Source organism: Anoplopoma fimbria, chromosome 15 (assembly GCF_027596085.1).
Source record: "Anoplopoma fimbria isolate UVic2021 breed Golden Eagle Sablefish chromosome 15, Afim_UVic_2022, whole genome shotgun sequence".
In the NCBI taxonomy this organism is placed as follows: domain Eukaryota; kingdom Metazoa; phylum Chordata; class Actinopteri; order Perciformes; family Anoplopomatidae; genus Anoplopoma; species Anoplopoma fimbria.
The window spans coordinates 20,003,611-20,021,538 of record NC_072463.1 but is presented as its reverse complement, the minus strand read 5'-3'; the positions used below and the strand labels follow the sequence as shown (position 1 = coordinate 20,021,538).

General features: G+C 35.4%; 1 protein-coding gene and 1 long non-coding RNA gene across 6 annotated transcripts in view; one reads left to right on the top strand and one right to left on the bottom strand.

The window, feature by feature from the left end:
• Nucleotides 1-17,928, top strand: part of LOC129103367 (G patch domain-containing protein 2-like) — a 40,789-nt gene that overhangs the window by 14,019 nt on the left and 8,842 nt on the right. The window lies entirely within an intron of this gene.
• LOC129103369 (uncharacterized) lies at nt 9,818-13,129 on the bottom strand. Its single transcript, XR_008531742.1, has 3 exons — nt 13,088-13,129; nt 11,252-12,662; nt 9,818-10,738 (listed from the first exon to the last, which is right to left on the bottom strand). It is a non-coding gene; the product is annotated as an uncharacterized LOC129103369 (long non-coding RNA).

Below are 17,928 nucleotides of genomic sequence, written 5' to 3'. Positions count from 1 at the left end.
TTGAAAAAAAGTAATTGTGTAGGATGTGGAAAACCGTCCATAAAAAGCCATAGCATTATGTGGAAAAAGACACAGTATAGTATGTCGAAAAAAGTCGAAAAAAAGTCATATGTCCAATTTTTTTTGAAAAAAGTCATACTATTGTATGTCGAGAAAAGTTAAAAAAGTCAAAATATAGTATGTCGATAAAAGTAATAGTATAGTATGTCATAAAAAGTCATAGTATAGGATGTCGAAAAAAGTTGAAAAAAAGTAATTGTGTAGGATGTGGAAAACCATCCGTGAAAAGTCATAGCTCCGTATGTGGAAAAAGACATAGTATAGTATGTCGAAAAAAGTCGAAAAAAAGTCATACTATTGTATGTCGAATTTTTTTTGAAAAAAGTCATACTATTGTATGTCGAATTTTTTTTGAAGAAAGTCATACTATTGTATGTCGAAAAAAGTCATAGTATAGCATGTCGAGTATTGAACTGCCGATCCTCTGAATGGAGAACGACCCTGCTCTCCACTGCCCCACAGACACGCCATGGTACAGTATGTTGATAAAAGTCATCGTATTGTATGTCGTAAAAAGTCATGAAAAAAGTCATAGTATTGTGTGTCGTAAAAAGTCATAAAAAAGTCAGAGTATTGTGTGTCATGAAAAGTCATAATATAGTATGTCCTAGAAAGTCATTAAAAAAGTCATAGTATAGTATGTCGAAAAAAGTCAAAAACAAGTCATACTATTGTATGTCGAATTTTTTTTGAAAAAAGTCATAGTATTGTATGTCGAGAAAAGTTAAAAAAGTCATAATATAGTATGTCGATAAAAGTAATAGTATAGTATGTCATAAATAGTCATAGTATAGTATGTCGAAAAAAGTCATAGTATAGCATGTCGAAAAAAGTTGAAAAAAAGTAATTGTGTAGGATGTGGAAAACCGTCCATAAAAAGCCATAGCTCCGTATGTGGAAAAAGACACAGTATAGTATGTCGAAAAAGTCGGAAAAAAGTCATATGTCCAATTTTTTTTGAAAAAAGTCATACTATTGTATGTCGAGAAAAGTTAAAAAAGTCAAAATATAGTATGTCGATAAAAGTAATAGTATAGTATGTCATAAAAAGTCATAGTATAGTATGTCGAAAAAAATCAAAAAAAGTCATAGTATAGTATGTCGAAAAAAATCTAAAAAGTCATAGTATAGTATGTCGAAAAAAGTCATAGTATAGTATGTTGAAAAAAGTTGAAAAAAAGTAATTGTGTAGGATGTGGAAAACCGTCCATAAAAAGCCATAGCTCCGTATGTGGAAAAAGACATAGTATAGTATGTCGAAAAAAGTAAAAAACAAGTCATACTATTGTATGTCGAATTTTTTTTGAAAAAAGTCATAGTATTGTATGTCGAGAAAAGTTAAAAAAGTCATAATATAGTATGTCGATAAAAGTAATAGTATAGTATGTCATAAAAAGTCATAGTATAGTATGTCGAAAAAAATCAAAAAAAGTCATAGTATAGTATGTCGAAAAAAGTCATAGTATAGCATGTCGAAAAAAGTTGAAAAAAAGTAATTGTGTAGGATGTGGAAAACCGTCCATAAAAAGCCATAGCTCCGTATGTGGAAAAAGACACAGTATAGTATGTCGAAAAAAGTCGAAAAAAAGTCATACTATTGTATGTCGAAATTTTTTTGAAAAAAGTCATAGTATTGTATGTCGAGAAAAGTTAAAAGTCATAATATAGTGTGTCGATAAAAGTAATAGTATAGTATGTCATAAAAAGTCATAGTATAGTATGTCTAAAAAAATCAAAAAAAGTCATAGTATAGTATGTCGAAAAAAGTCATAGTATAGTATGTTGAAAAAAGTTGAAAAAAAGTAATTGTGTAGGATGTGGAAAACCGTCCATAAAAAGTCATAGCTCCGTATGTGGAAAAAGACATAGTATAGTATGTCGAAAAAAGTCGAAAAAAAGTCATACTATTGTATGTCGAATTTTTTTTGAAAAAAGTCATACTATTGTATGTCGAATTTTTTTTGAAGAAAGTCATACTATTGTATGTCGAAAAAAGTCATAGTATAGCATGTCGAGTATTGAACTGCCGATCCTCTGAATGGAGAACGACCCTGCTCTCCACTGCCCCACAGACACGCCATGGTATAGTATGTTGATAAAAGTCATCGTATTGTATGTCGTAAAAAGTCATAAAAAAGTCAGAGTATTGTGTGTCATGAAAAGTCATAATATAGTATGTCCTAGAAAGTCATTAAAAAAGTCATAGTATAGTATGTCGAAAAAAGTCATGAAAAAAGTCACAGTATAAAGTCATAGTATTGTGTGTCGTAAAAAGTCATAAAAAAGTCTGAGTTTTCTGTGTCATGAAAAGTCATAATATAGTATGTCCTAGAAAGTCATAAAAAAAGCCATAGTATAGTATGTCGAAAAAAGTCATAAAAAAGTCAGAGTATTGTGTGTCATGAAAAGTCATAATATAGTATGTCCTAGAAAGTCATTAAAAAAGCAATCGTATAGTATGTCGTAAAAAGTCATAAAAAAAGCCATAGTATAGTATGTCGTAAAAAGTCATGAAAAAAGTCATAGTATAGTATGTCGAAAAAAGTCATGAAAAAAGTCATAGTATAGTATGTCGTAAAAAGTCATAAAAAAGCCATAGTATAGTATGTCGTAAAAAGTCATGAAAAAAGTCATAGTATAGTATGTCGAAAAAGTCATGAAAAAGGTCATACTATTGGATGTCGTAAAAAGTCATAAAAGAAGTCATAGTATAGCATGTCGAGTATTGAACCGCCGATCCTCTGAATGGAGAACGACCCTGCTCTCCACTGCGCCACAGACACGCCATGGTATAGTATGTTGATAAAAGTCATCGTATTGTATGTCGTAAAAAGTCATGAAAAAAGTCATAGTATTGTGTGTCGTAAAAAGTCATAAAAAAGTCAGAGTATTGTGTGTCATGAAAAGTCATAATATAGTATGTCCTAGAAAGTCATTAAAAAAGCCATAGTATAGTATGTCGTAAAAAGTCATAAAAAAAGCCATAGTATAGTATGTCGTAAAAAGTCATGAAAAAAGTCATAGTATGTAAAAAGTCATGAAATGTCAAAAAAAGTCATGAAAAAAGTCATAGTATAGTATGTCGTAAAAAGTCATAAAAAAGTCATAATAGTATAGTCATAGTATGTCGTAAAAAGTCATAAAAAGAGCCATAGTATAGTATGTCGTAAAAAGTCATGAAAAAAGTCATAGTATAGTATGTCGAAAAAAGTCATGAAAAAAGTCATAGTATAGTATTTCGAAAAAAGTCATAGTATAGTATGTCGTAAAAAGTCATAAAAAGAGGCATAGTATAGTATGTCGTAAAAAGTCATGAAAAAAGTCATACTATTGGATGTCGTAAAAAGTCATAGTATAGTATGTCGAGTATTGAACCGCCGATCCTCTGAATGGAGAACGACCCTGCTCTCCACTGCGCCACAGACACACCATGGTATAGTATGTCGAATAAAGTAATAGTATTGTATGTTCAAAAAAGTCATGAAAAAAGTCATAGTATAGTATGTCGAAAAAAGTCATAGAATTGCATGTCGTAAAAAGTCATAAATAAAGTCATGGTATGTCGAGAAAAGTCAGGTATCGAACAACCGATCCTCTGAATGGAGAACGACCCTGCTCTCCACTGCTCCACAGCTGTGCCATGGTATAGTATGTTGAAAAAAGTCATTGTATAGTATGTCGTAAAAAGTCATGAAAAAAGTCATAGTATAGTATTTTGAAAAAAGTCATAGTATTGTGTGTCGTGAAAAGTCATAAAAAAGTCATAGTATAGTATGTCGTAAAAAGTCATAGTATTGTGTGTCATGAAGTCATAGTATAGTATGTCGAAAAAAGTTATAAAAAAAGTCAGTATAGTATGTCGAAAAAAGTCAGGGTATTGTGTGTCATGAAAAGTCATAATATAGTATGTCCTAGAAAGTCATTAAAAAAGCAATCGTATATTATGTCGTAAAAAGTCATAAAAAAAGCCATAGTATAGTATGTCGTAAAAAGTCATGAAAAAAGTCATAGTATAGTATGTCGAAAAAAGTCATGAAAAAAGTCATAGTATAGTATGTCGTAAAAAGTCATAAAAAAGCCATAGTATAGTATGTCGAAAAAAGTCATGAAAAAAGTCATAGTATAGTATGTCGAAAAAAGTCATGAAAAAAGTCATAGTATAGTATTTCGAAAAAAGTCATAGTATAGTATGTCGTAAAAAGTCATAAAAAGAGCCATAGTATGGTATGTCGTAAAAAGTCATGAAAAAAGTCATAGTATAGTATGTCGAAAAAGTCATGAAAAAAGTCATACTATTGGATGTCGTAAAAAGTCATAAAATAAGTCATAGTATAGTATGTCGAGTATTGAACCGCCGATCCTCTGAATGGAGAACGACCCTGCTCTCCACTGCGCCACAGACACGCCATGGCATAGTATGTTGATAAAAGTCATCGTATTGTATGTCGTAAAAAGTCATGAAAAAAGTCATAGTATTGTGTGTCGTAAAAAGTCATAAAAAAGTCAGAGTATTGTGTCATGAAAAGTCATAGTATAGTATGTCGAAAAAAGTCAGGTATCAAACCGCAGATCCTCTGAATGGAGAACGACCCTGCTCTCCATTGCGCCACAGCCGCACCTAGTATAGTATGTCGAAAAAAGTCATAGTATTGTATGTTGAAAAAAGTCATAGGATAGTATGTTTTAAAAAATCATTAAAGAAAAGCCATAGTATAGTATGTCGTAAAAAGTCATAGTATAGTATGTAAAAAAAAGTCATAGAATTGTCTGTCATGAAAAGTCATAGTATAGTATGTCGTAAAAAGTCATGAAAAAAGTCATAGTATAGTATGTCGAAAAAAAAGTTTAAAAAAGTCATAGTATAGTATGTCGAAAAAATTCATAAAAAAAAGCCATAGTATTGTATGTCGTAAAAAGTCATGAAAAAAGTCATAGTATAGTATGTCGAAAAAAGTAATTGTATAGTATGTCTTAAAAAGTCATAAAAAAAGTCATAGTATAGTATGTCGAAAAAAGTAATCGTATTGTGTGTCATGAAAAGTCATAGTATAGTATGTCGAAAAAAGTCATGAAAAAAGTCATAGTATAGTATGTCGTAAAAAGTCATGAAAAAAGTCATAGTATAGTATGTCGAAAAAAGTAATTGTATAGTATGTCGTAAAAAGTCATAAAAAAAGTCATAGTATAGTATGTCGAAAAAAGTCATAGTATTGTATGTTGTAAAAAGTTTTAAAAAGCCACAGTATAGTACGTGTGGAAAAAGTTATAAAAAAGTCATAGTATAATATGTCGAAAAGTCAAAGTATTGTATGTCGAAAAAAAAGTCATAGTATAGTATGTCGAAGAAATTCATAAAAAAAAGCTATAGTATTGTATGTCGTAAAAAGTCATAAAAAAAAGTCAATATAGTATGTCGTAAAAAGTCATAAAAAAAGTCATAGTATAGTATGTCGGAAAAAGTTTTAAAAAGCCACAGTATAGTACGTGGGAAAAAGTCATGGAAAAAGTCATAGTATAGTATGTCGAAAAAAGTCATTGTATAGTATGTCGTAAAAAGTCATAAAAAAGTCATAGTATAGTATGTCGAAAAAAGTCATACTATTGTATGTCGTAAAAAGTTTAAAAAAGCCACAGTATAGTATGTGGGAAAAAGTCATAAAAAAGTCATAGTATAGTATGTCGAAAAGTCATAGTATTGTATGTCGAAAAAAAAGTTTAAAAAAGTCATAAAAAAAGTCATAGTATAGTATGTCGAAAAAAGTCATAATATTGTGTGTCATGAAAAGTCATAGTATAGTATGTCGAAAAAAGTCATAAAAAAGTCATAGTATAGTATGTCGTAAAAAGTCATGGAAAAAGTCATAGTATAGTATGTCGAAAAAAGTCATGAAAAAAGTCATAGTAGTATGTCGAAAAAAGTCATGAAAAGTCATAGTATAGTATGTCGTAAAAAAAGACATAAAAAAAAGTCATAGTATAGTATGTCGTAAAAAAGTCATAAAAAAGTCATAGTATAGTATGTCGAAAAAAGTCATAGTATTGTATGTCGTAAAAAGTTTAAAAAAGTCATAGTATAGTATGTGGAAAAAGTTATAAAAAAGTCATAGTATAGTATGTCGAAAAGTAAAAAAGTATTGTATGTCGAAAAAAAGTCATAGTATAGTATGTCGAAAAAATTCATAAAAAAAGCTCATAGTATTGTATGTCGTAAAAAGTCAGTCATAAAAAAAGTCATAGTATAGTATGTCGAAAAAAGTCATAGTAAAAAAGTCATAGTATAGTATGTCGTAAAAAAGTTAAAAAAGCCACAGTATAGTATGTCGAAAAAGTCATGGAAAAAGTCATAGTATAGTATGTCGAAAAAAGTCATAGTATAGTATGTCGTAAAAAAAAAGTCATTGTATAGTATGTCGTAAAAAGTCATAAAAAAGTCATAGTATAGTATGTCGAAAAAAGTCATACTATTGTATGTCGTAAAAAGTTTAAAAAAGCCACAGTATAGTATGTGGGAAAAAGTCATAAAAAAGTCATAGTATAGTATGTCGAAAAAGTCATAGTATTGTATGTCATGAAAAAAAAAGTTTAAAAAAGTCATAAAAAAGTCATAGTATCATATAGTATGTCGAAAAAAGTCATAATATTGTGTGTCATGAAAAGTCATAGTATAGTATGTCGAAAAAAAAGTCATAAAAAAGTCATAGTATAGTATGTCGTAAAAAGTCATGAAAAAAGTCATAGTATAGTATGTCGAAAAAAGTCATAGTATTGTGTGTCATGAAAAGTCATAGCCATAGTATGTCATGAAAAAAAAGTCATAGTATAGTATGTCGAAAAAAGACATAAAAAAGTCATAGTATAGTATGTCGTAAAAAGTCATGGAAAAAGTCATAGTATAGTATGTCGAAAAAAGTCATAGTATAGTATGTCGAAAAAAGTCAAAAAAAAATAGTGTGTCATGAAAAAAGTCATTGTATAGTATGTCGTAAAAAAGTCATAGTATAGTATGTCGAAAAAAGTCATAGCATTGTGTGTCATGAAAAGTCATAAAAAAGTCATAGTATAGTATGTCGAAAAAAGTCATAAAAAAAAGCCATAGTATTGTATGTCGAAAAAAAGTTTAAAAAACTCATAGTATAGTATGTCGAAAAAGGTCATAAAAAGTCATAGAATAGTATGTCGTAAAAAGTCATGAAAAAAGTCATAGTATAGTATGTCGAAAAAAGTCATTGTATAGTATGTCGTAAAAAGTCATGAAAAAAGTCATAGTATAGTATGTCGTAAAAAGTCATGAAAAAAGTCATAGTATAGTATGTCGTAAAAAGTCATAAAAAATGTCATAGTATGTCGAAAAAGAGGGGTATCGAACCGCTGATCCTCTGAATGGCGAACAACCCTGCTCTCCACTGCTCCACAGCCGCGCCATAGTATAGCATGTTGAAAAAAGTCATAGTATTGTATGTCGTAACAATTAATTAAAAAGTCATAGTACAGTATGACGAAAAAAGTCATCGTATTGTGTGTCGTAAAAAGTCATCAAAAAAGTAATAGTATAGTATGTCGAAAAAATTTATAAAAAAAGTCATAGTATAGTATGTCAAAAAAGTCATGATATAGTATGTCGAAAAAAGTCATAAAAAAAGCCATAGTATAGTATGTCGAAAAAAGTCATAGTATTGTGTGTCATGAAAAGTCATAATATAGTATGTCGAAAAAAAAGTTTAAAAAAGCCATAGTATAGTATGTGGAAAAAAGTCATAAAAAAGTCATAATATAGTATGTCGAAAAAAGTCATAGTATTGTATGTCGTAAAAAGTTTAAAAAAGCCACAGTATAGTACGTGGAAAAAAGTTATAAAAAAAGTCATAGTATACTATGTCGGATATATTATTAAAAAAGGCACAGTTTAGAAGTAAAAGTATAGCATGTTGAAAAAACTAATATAAAAGTAATAGTATGTTTAAAAAAGATCATAACATGGTATGTAAAAAAGTCATAAAAAAGTAAAAGTATAGCACGTTGGAAAAAAATCCTACTATTGGTAGTTTAGTATAGTATGGCGATAAGGCCTGGTATAGCATACTTAAAAAAAAGTCATTGTATATTATGTCATAAAATGTCATCGTATTGTTAGCTTATTGTTAAACAAAAAGTTATTGCATATTATGCTGTAAAAAAGTAAGAGTATAGTATGCAATAAAAACATGCCATCATATAGTATGTCATCGAAATGTCAGAGTATAGTTTGTCAGGAAAATGTCAGACAAAAATGCTAGTATTGAATGTCAGAAAAAGTTTAGTATGCTTTTAAATCTTAATTTAGTATGTCATAAACAAATCAAAGCATGGTATGGCATATGAAGTATAGTATTGTATGCTATAAAAATACCAGAATATAGTATAGTATGTCATCAAAATATGTTATATACAGTTTTTCATAGTATTGAATGTCGTAAAAAAGGTCAAAGGGTAAAATTTCCTAGCATAGTTTGCAATAACAAAGTCCCAGTAGATTATGCCAATAAGAAGATAACCATATAGTAAATAATAAAAAAGTCATAATATAGTTTGCCAAAAGAAAATGACATCAGACATAAAAATAAAAAGTCTTAGTTTTGTTCGTCTTGGAAACCTAATATAAATTGTAATACTAAAGTATCTTATCAAAATTTCATAAAGAAAAATATCAACACCTGGCAAAGTACTCTAAACAACTTCTGTGGTAGTTCCTGCTTCAGTAGGTGTCTCTGACCACATGTTGCAATGATGACACACACACAGACTCAGAAAGGTGAAAACAATACCAACGTCGCTGATGCGGTTCGTAAAAACACACCAGGCATCCTGGTGAGTCAGTGGTTATGATGCATACAATGTACGATGCCAACCGGCATGTACAGCAATCACCCCATCTCTCCCAGTTTTTCCAAATAAAAGAATAATATGCACAAATAAGTTAATAATATGTTTACCATATAACTATGTCTAAAGCCACATTGACATAATCATGTTCACTCATTTATTGCACATATATTTCAGTTCTTGAAATAAAAAGATACTGCAGTTTTATTATGAATACTGATGACAGGGAAGAATGATTAAAACATTACAGATGACATGAAGGCATGACATTACATCTTTTTTTTCTAAATCCCATTGATTTTATTTTGAATACACAAATGACATGAGTAGAACTACAACTTCTTATAACAGCTTCTAATCCATAATAATGTTCATACATAGTTTATTCATAGCAGAGTATTCACTTCATACAGACACTTATTTTGACATAACACTGTCATAGAAAACCTACTGCATAAACACTGCACTGCAGGTTTGATTAAATGTTGCCATTGTAATGTTTCTCTCACATCTAGTGACACAGTGCAGGCTTTCTAAGGGAGGAGTAATCCTCTTTAGATCATTTGCAAAGCAATTACGCATGCCTCCACTGCTGTTAAATGTAAAGATAACAGCCTATGAGATAAGATGCTATTTGTACTACGTATCAAATATGGATAGCTGCCTAAGAGCCCTGATAACATGGAGATATTTTTAAATCCTTGTAAATTAAATTAAAAAATACGACAGTAAAAAAATTAGAGAAACATATCTACTCTACAATCTATCATGAAATTGATTTAATGAATTTAATGTCCTCAGACCTAAATCCTCAATTAATGGACCTATAATTATATCATTGCATCACATCATAAATAATACACATTTTATACAGTGCAATCACTTATCATATCAGGTCTGACATTCCATTAACAAGGCAAATATATAAATACTTTTAGCTGCCAAAATACACGAGATAATGTTAAATAAATTGATCATTGCTAATGTAGCGCCACCACACTGACAATCACAGGAAACCCTGACCACACAAGGTTGTATTTCATTGTGAGAAGGGTGCCCAGATCAAACAGGAATCACTTTTGAAACCCAAAGTGAGTTGAACTACGGTGACTCGCAACATGCATTTGTCAGCAGGAACCAGAGAGCCTCTTTTGCATGTGTTTTTTTTTTTTTTTTTTTTTTTTTATCATCACTACACACTAAACAGCCAGAACAAACGCTACAGACAAGAAAGGAGCCACAAAAAAAAAAAAAGCTAATTCCCCCACTGACCTGTGACCCAGAGGGCCAAGGGGCTGCCCTGCATGCATACAGAGGAGGTTCAAACAGAGTTTATGACTGCATTATCTCTCCTCTTCCTCATCACCTCTCCACCCATCAGTGGACACTAGAAGCCACTACGCTGAAGCAGGGAGACCGGGCATCACTCATTCACTCGCCTCTTAGGTGCCTTTGTCAGGTGATTGCTGGCGGAAAAAGGAAAACAGATCAATACATCTCCCATGGGCCTGACAGGTAATCTTTACCTGGGATGAAATATGAGTGGTACCAGCCTGCTGGATTCCTTAACTGTAACAGGGCAATTGACTGGCTGCACGGAAGCCATTCCCCCACTTCCTGGCCATTGGAAATACATTTTGGGGCACACAGTCTGGCTGAGATGTCATTATGGTGACTGCTAATTACCAGAGAGGGAGGAGAGGTGTTTCCCCTCCTGCTACTAATGGAACTGTATCTGAACTGATGCGTCTTCCTTACCTGTCAATGTCCTTGGCACCAAAACACAGACTGACAGATAGGGAAACAGCAAGACGCTCTCCTTAAAACACTACACAGTCAATACTTGTCAACGTGTCCAGGGGTAAACGTCTTGAAGAGGCCATCAATGTATTTATCAAAAGCTTATTTTTTTTAGATTATAAATGCATTTAGTCAGGACCATGTATATCTTGTCTGGGAAGAGCCCAAGGTGCTGCTGGACACCTTGGTCAAGCTGCAGCAAAGGACCCAGCAGCCCTCCCCAAGGGTGTGTGTGTGTGTGTGTGTGTGTGTGTGGGTGTGTGTGTGTGTGTGTGTGTGTGTGTGTGTGTGTGTGTGTGTGTGTGTGTGTGTGTGTGTGTGTGTGTGTGTGTGTGTGTGTGTGTGTGTGTGTGTGTGTGTGTGTGGTTAGGGGTGGGGGGCTGCCTCATTTTGACTGATTCCTGTGGCAGGATGGCGTATGTGAGGCATCCATTTGGATGAGTGTGCACACACAGCATTTATAAATGTCATCCCTGGCCAACATGATCACATAAAGCCTTCTCAGACAGATTATTGCAGACGTATAACTCACGTTAATTGGCAAATCTCATTCTACTAAATGCGATTCTTCTCTTCAATAAGGCTTTAAAGTTTCTGAAAAAGACATGCAGAATGTAGTTGGTGATAACGCAGTTCATTTCACTATCTTGTAATTATTATGAAAAGTGCAAACCTATGCCTTTTTGTGCAGGGACGATTTCAGATAAGGTTTTTAAAAATATGTCAAAATGTCACCGTAAATTACTTTTTCAAGACACTCTCTAGCCGAGATTATGTATGAGTATGCCTTTGTATTTTTAAAGACAGTTATCGACTATGTGTTTTAGGTCAAGCTGAATGTACTTCACTTTTTCAGAAAATACTGCTTGTTTACCAGATTGGTGAAAAGTGTAGTGTTTGATCTCACTGTACGCTGCCATTGATCTTTTAATGCATCTGATGCCAAGGGAGGCGGGAAATGTATACCCCAAGGGTAGGTAAAATACATTGCATGACTCTCCTCTCCTGTCTCCAACAGCTCCTCCAACCCCTTTCTGCTGGCTCTCTGCACAGCCCCAAAAGCAGCTAATCCACTACTGCTGGAAAAAAAAGGGCTGTTCAAACAGATTTGCAGCTGGCCTTGAACTTAAATGCATTTGGGGAAATTTGAATATGGAAGGTAAGCTGAAGGGAACAGAGGCAGCCCTCCGAGGACCGCGACTACACTCCCTCTGTGTTGTGCTAATGAGCACCTTGGTACAAACTGTAGCGTTTCAAATCCATGCTAATAGGAGGCCTGTACTTTGTGTGGCTCTCTACCGGTGGTCGCCTCTCTGAACCCTGCAGCAGCATGTGGTAGCTAAACATTCTGATGCTCTCCTGTCTCGGTGCTAGCTACGTGCTGCCTGCACAGCCGTTGTTGGCCGCCGTAAAGCAGAGCTATCCAGCCTCACGATCCCCCCCAGTATTCCCGCTGACAAACGCTGTGCTACTAGAGTGGACATAATTGTTGGATTGTGTGGTAGCAGGTGGCCTGGAGACAGTGTGTGGAAACAGGAGGAGCCGTCCAGTCTTGAGTCAAGCAAGGAGCCTCTTGAAGCTGCTTTGAGGAGATGGCGGAGGGCTTAACAAGGCTTGATTGCATTAACATTTGTCATGCTTATTATACTACTGGAAAGAGTGGATCTAGCAGTAACTTGCTGATTTGAGGAGTAATGATGTGCTTTGTGTTTTTTTTTTTCTTTGTCATAAAGTTTGTGCAGCAAGAGGCGGTTTGGCCTTTTAAATTTTCCTTTGTCACTTAGGTGTGCATGTCCGGCCCTGTTCAGGTTCCTCATGGTCCCTCTGGAGGGAAGATAAACTCTGTGAACCTGGTGCACATGGTCCCACAGTCTCCAGGGTCGAGGTGTTACTGGCTCCCTGTGGCTCTTCTCTCCGGTGATCCTTATGAAATGGGTTGCTAGCTGCAGAGAAATAGATATATTCTGTAAATGTTACACAGCATTGAGAACAAACAGTGAAAGATACTCACATAAATCACATTTTCCTTGACTGTTTCAGTGAACAGCCTCTCAAATAAATATTAAATTTAGTCCACTAATGGATCGTTGCCATTTTAGGTATATTAAAAGAAAACTTTGAAGCCATCCTCTTCAAATAGGTTAAATATTAATGAGGTTTTGGTCAAGTGAGCCAAATCCAATTTGGCCCCATATGACTTGTGGACATGGTTATTAAAAGGCCAATCTGTGCTGCTTCTATGGCTTAACTTCCCCCCCTTTGGTTATGCAGTGTAGGAGCTGTATGTTTTTAACTTCATTCATCACACGTTCTCATCGCTCTGACTAGCTTCCTTTTTAAAGATCCTCTTTCTATTGATCTCGCTCACCTTTAAAGCTTTTTCTATCTGGGAGTGAAGGGATATATCTGAAAGACAAAAGGGGCCAATTTTTGCAGAAGACAGAGGAACTCTAAAACAATTCCTCTCCCTAACATGCTTGATGAATGAATCTTTCCTGATCTTCCCAAAAAAGTTAGCGGCGGTCACACAAGACATTTGCGAGGCAGACCCAGAGCAGAGGACAAGGGAACTAGAAGTGACATTGTGGCTCTGGGCTGTCTCAAAGGATTAGGCATTACAGCATTCAGTGGCATGTGCTTTTGCTCCTTCCCATTATATCTGCTTGTGCCTCTTTCCAGATGACTTCTTCCCCAAACTGATCCGGCGGGCAAGATAATTGATTAATATTTCTTGAGGGAACGATGACTAACCGTTGCTGAGTTTCAACCCAAACACTCAGGTTAAACATAGTCAAAGGCTTGGTTCAAAATTTCAGGGGTTTTCATATCTGACAGATACACAGAAATGGCTGGGAACATTTAGTTTGTGAGTGTGTTAACATGCACCAGGCATACCAAATACAAGCCTCTGTCCTAGGTCAAGGTCACAGTCAGGATAAGCTGTTTATACACTTTTTTAAAATTGTGATCAAGAGAGCAGATATTTATTAAACTAAACCTTAACATCACAAATAGAGGCTGTACTAATTTAAGGGAAGTATTGCGGCTAATTGCTGTACCAGTATTCAAGTTTCTCATATTTAGCTCTCTGTATGTTGGAATTACTCTAATCCTTCTAAGCACCAATACAATAATTAAAAAATACACCATTACAAGTAAATCAAGTCCATGCAATCCAAATTCTATTTCAGTAAAAGTATAGAAATATTCTAAACTAAATGTAAGTATCAAACGTTAAACTACCCATTCTGCAGAAAAATGGCCACAGTGACTGATCTATTTAATACTTAATGTGTCATTAGATTGTTAATAATGTTGCATCAAAGTAGCATTTTATTGTTTTTACCAACCTACAGCATAAGTGCCTCCCCCCACCCCCCCCTCAAAAAAATAAAATAACTCTGAGGGGTTGAGAGATGATTGATGAGATATGGGGGAAAAATGTTTTTTTCCGATTCTTCTCTAGCTTTTTGTGAAATATTGGATAATCTTAAAACATTGACATCTGATCTGACACTGGTTATATATAAGGAGTCCATAGCCAAAATGTGTGGGAACACTGGTTTAACATTTAACAATACATTGTATTTATAAGATTAGCACGTGTTTAATGTAGTGATATAAAATATTAAAGTTAAGTAGCATAAAATGGAAATATTCAAGTAATGTACAAGTAGTTCTAAAATTGTACTGAAGTACAGTACCTAGGTTAATGTATTTAGTAACTTTCTCCCACTGGCTATGTGCAGGTTGTAGGTAAATAACATATAGCATTCAGTTACAACTTAGGAAAATCATATTTGTAAATTAATACGACAACATCCAGATAATTTGAAAAAGCTGAATGTGAATAATCAACAGCTTAAATAAAAAATACTTTCATTTGTCCAGAACAGCTACACTTACACTGAACTGGTTTTACATCAAGGTCGATAAGGACATTACAACGCAATGGTTTTCTGTCAATGGGAGAATTACAGTACATGCATTTATTGTGGGTGATAATGGGAGGTTGAATGGAACCATCTTACCATCTTAATAAGCTCTCATGTGATGCTCTCTAAAAACAATCATTACAGGCCTTCCTGGAGCACTCCCCTTCCCCGTGTTTATTAATCAGCTAATTACACATTGACAGTAATGGGCCTGCTGATTCCCACACTTAAATGAACAGGGCTGAATAGCTCTTTAATGATTAGCCTTTGTGTTTCTCTCTCCTGCTCACTTTGCCTCTCTCTCATGCACACATGCACACACACACACACACACACACACACACACACACACACACACACACACACACACACACACACACACACACACACACACACACACACACACACACACACACACACACACACACACACACACACACACACACACACACCATTATTTTCAAAATAGTAAAGATAGGACATTCAAATCAGACCTCCTGGTAAAAAGCTTTGCACACAAGCGAGTCAAGAAACCTCTAAAAGAATGAGTTGCAAAAAACAAATGTGTCCGAAGAAACAGAAAACAATCAGAGTGGTTACAAAGGCAGCAGGTTCCTGGTTACACTATGTCAACTTGTGTGGGTTTGAGTGTTAAGCTTAGCCTCCAGCAACAGCGAAAAAACATCGTGAAAGTTTGGTGAAGCAGCGCAGGCAGGTGCAGGTGGAGACGGAGGAGATGGAGGGGGTTTTTGAAGGACGCGAGCAGGGTGCGGAGTGGAGCCGGAGAGGGCGAAATAGTGCGGTGGGCTGCATTTCTGTCAGCAGAAGTGATGGCTGAGTGGTAGCGTTATTTGTCTTGTGCTGCCATACGGCCCCTCGCACCAGCCTGGGCATTAATGAGAGGGGGCCGGACCGCCGGGCAGGAACACGGCGAGCCTCAGACGCAGGTGATCTGTCACGCAGCCGTCTTGCTCGGGCAAGGAGACACATGAAGACAGAGGGGAGAGGAGAGGCGGCAGGGCTGACCGAGGGTCTGGTCTCCACGTGGGAATCCACATGTGGCACTTTTCAACATACCGACAGATATAGTGCACTAAAAGTCTGACGAGGTTAATCAAACTAACTTCACACCTTGCCTATTTACTCCAAACTCTTCCTGAAATTAAGCACCCCCGGATAAATTCAGGTTTGGTTTTATTACCATAATCCCTTTATAGAAATAGGGCTTTATACAGTAGAAGACAGCAGGGGAGGAGTAAAAAGGGGATTTGTCTGTTATTCACTTATTGCAGTACAATACTTGTAAAAAATTGCGAAAGACAAAGCCCAAAGAAATCAAGCTTAAGTGTAAATTTCAATCTGTATTTTTAATAATAACCATAAACATATAACAGAAAACTGGCAGGCTTTGTTCTATATCTAGTAAGGACTTGTTGGATTGAGTTTGATTGTTGGATTGATGGTGGTGACAAAAGTGGAAAATGGCCAATTTACAGCTGAGAAATGGAGTGGTCATCTTATCCAAACAGATACCTGGCTTGATAAGTTGTTGTGTTTTTTTTTTTCACAACCAGCTTCAGCACTTCCACGGTAGTGCTAAAAGGGTAAAGAACGAAGACAAAGCAACAGCTGGGTACCGCCTCAGTAATTCCCCACGGAGACCTGGAAGACACCTCCAGCCGCAGACCATTTTCACTCCTGATTACAGAGTTTCAAATCAACCACTAACACATACAACAATCCACTTCCTCTGGCTAACTCAAACAAAGACTCAGCTGTCGTGTTCACTAAAAGCAACTCGCTGTTCTCTCTCCTAAATGCAGTAAACAATCTTTCCATGCAAACAAGATGTTTACCAGAAAACAACTCCCCTCAACAAATCACTGAATCTGATTTTGCCTCTGAACACATCCATGTCAGAATGGCAACAAACCAAAATTTGTACACAGAGAGTGTGAAAGCTTGTCAGAGTGAATGTGCATCTCTTGGCGGAGGTGAGATTACTGAGGAGAGACATGGTGCAGCAGGCTGCCAAAGTAAAGATTTATACAGAGCAGTTGCAGCTGCAGAAACTGACATTGGACGACATGGAATGCATGATAAATCATGGTGGACAGGGGGCACTAGACTCAAGAAGCAGGAAAACACTCTGAGCGGGCCTGAGGGGGGCTGTGCCAATCAGAGACTCTCCTTCTATGTAATTTAGGAAACAGATCATCATTTAGTTACTTTATCCAAACATACACAATACAATATCTAAGAGTACATTACTGTATCTCTATTTAAAAAAGCATTTTAGAAAATATGCTTCTTATTTGAATATTAAAATGCTACAGTGATAACTGCCTTCTGGACTTTGAGCGTTTTGCATGAGTGACATAAATAACGTGAATCAGTTTTGGTCTTTTGTTCAATTCATGTATTTCCCCCATCCAACAACAGACTGTGGGTCTGTTAACTGTCGAGAAACTGAGGGATGCCCCTCGTTCTGCGTGTTGAATATGAGGGGTCCTCAAGGGCCAGGGGTGAATCCTTTTTTAAGTTTTATGGGAAGTGGCTCAGCGCTGGGGAGGTGAAGGACAGAATTGCCGGCCATTCCATCACTCAGTGCAATAAATGGATGCAATCTGTATCCAAGTAAAGCATTGGCTGTTTTTAAATTCCACCTCTTTTATCCAAATGAATGATGGATCCTGGTACAGTGCGCTGTGCGACAATATTAATATACTTCAGAGGCCTGCATCCCTCACTAAATCAGGGAACCACCAGCATTTGTTATTTAAATGACAAACGGCAGCTGCAGGAGTGGAGCACTGAGAGGGGACGCAGAAGAAAAGGTGGACAAACCAATTCAGATTTCAATCCGGCAAAGACACAAGGCCCCGAGCCATGACTCTAATGAAAAAAGGCAGCTCCACTGGTCCAAACAGACACAGGGCCTGCTGCTCATTGGCAACTCCAATAGGATGAACTAGACATCACACTTCTCTTCTTCTTTTGCTTTACAAAGGAAAATACAAACGTAACACAGCTACTAAGTCAACCTGTGCACTTTCCACTGCATGTTCACCATTTTAGTCAGCCCAGTTATATATTCAGATTTTTTTCATGCCACCTCAGCAAGAACAGATTTAATTTTTAACAATCACGTTCATAAAAAATCCTTAATGCATTGCATATTGTTAGTTTGGACCATGGTAGTTATTGATTTGAAATTCTGACCTGATGGTGGCGCTGATTTTAATTATAACTACCAGAATTATTACAGTTCATC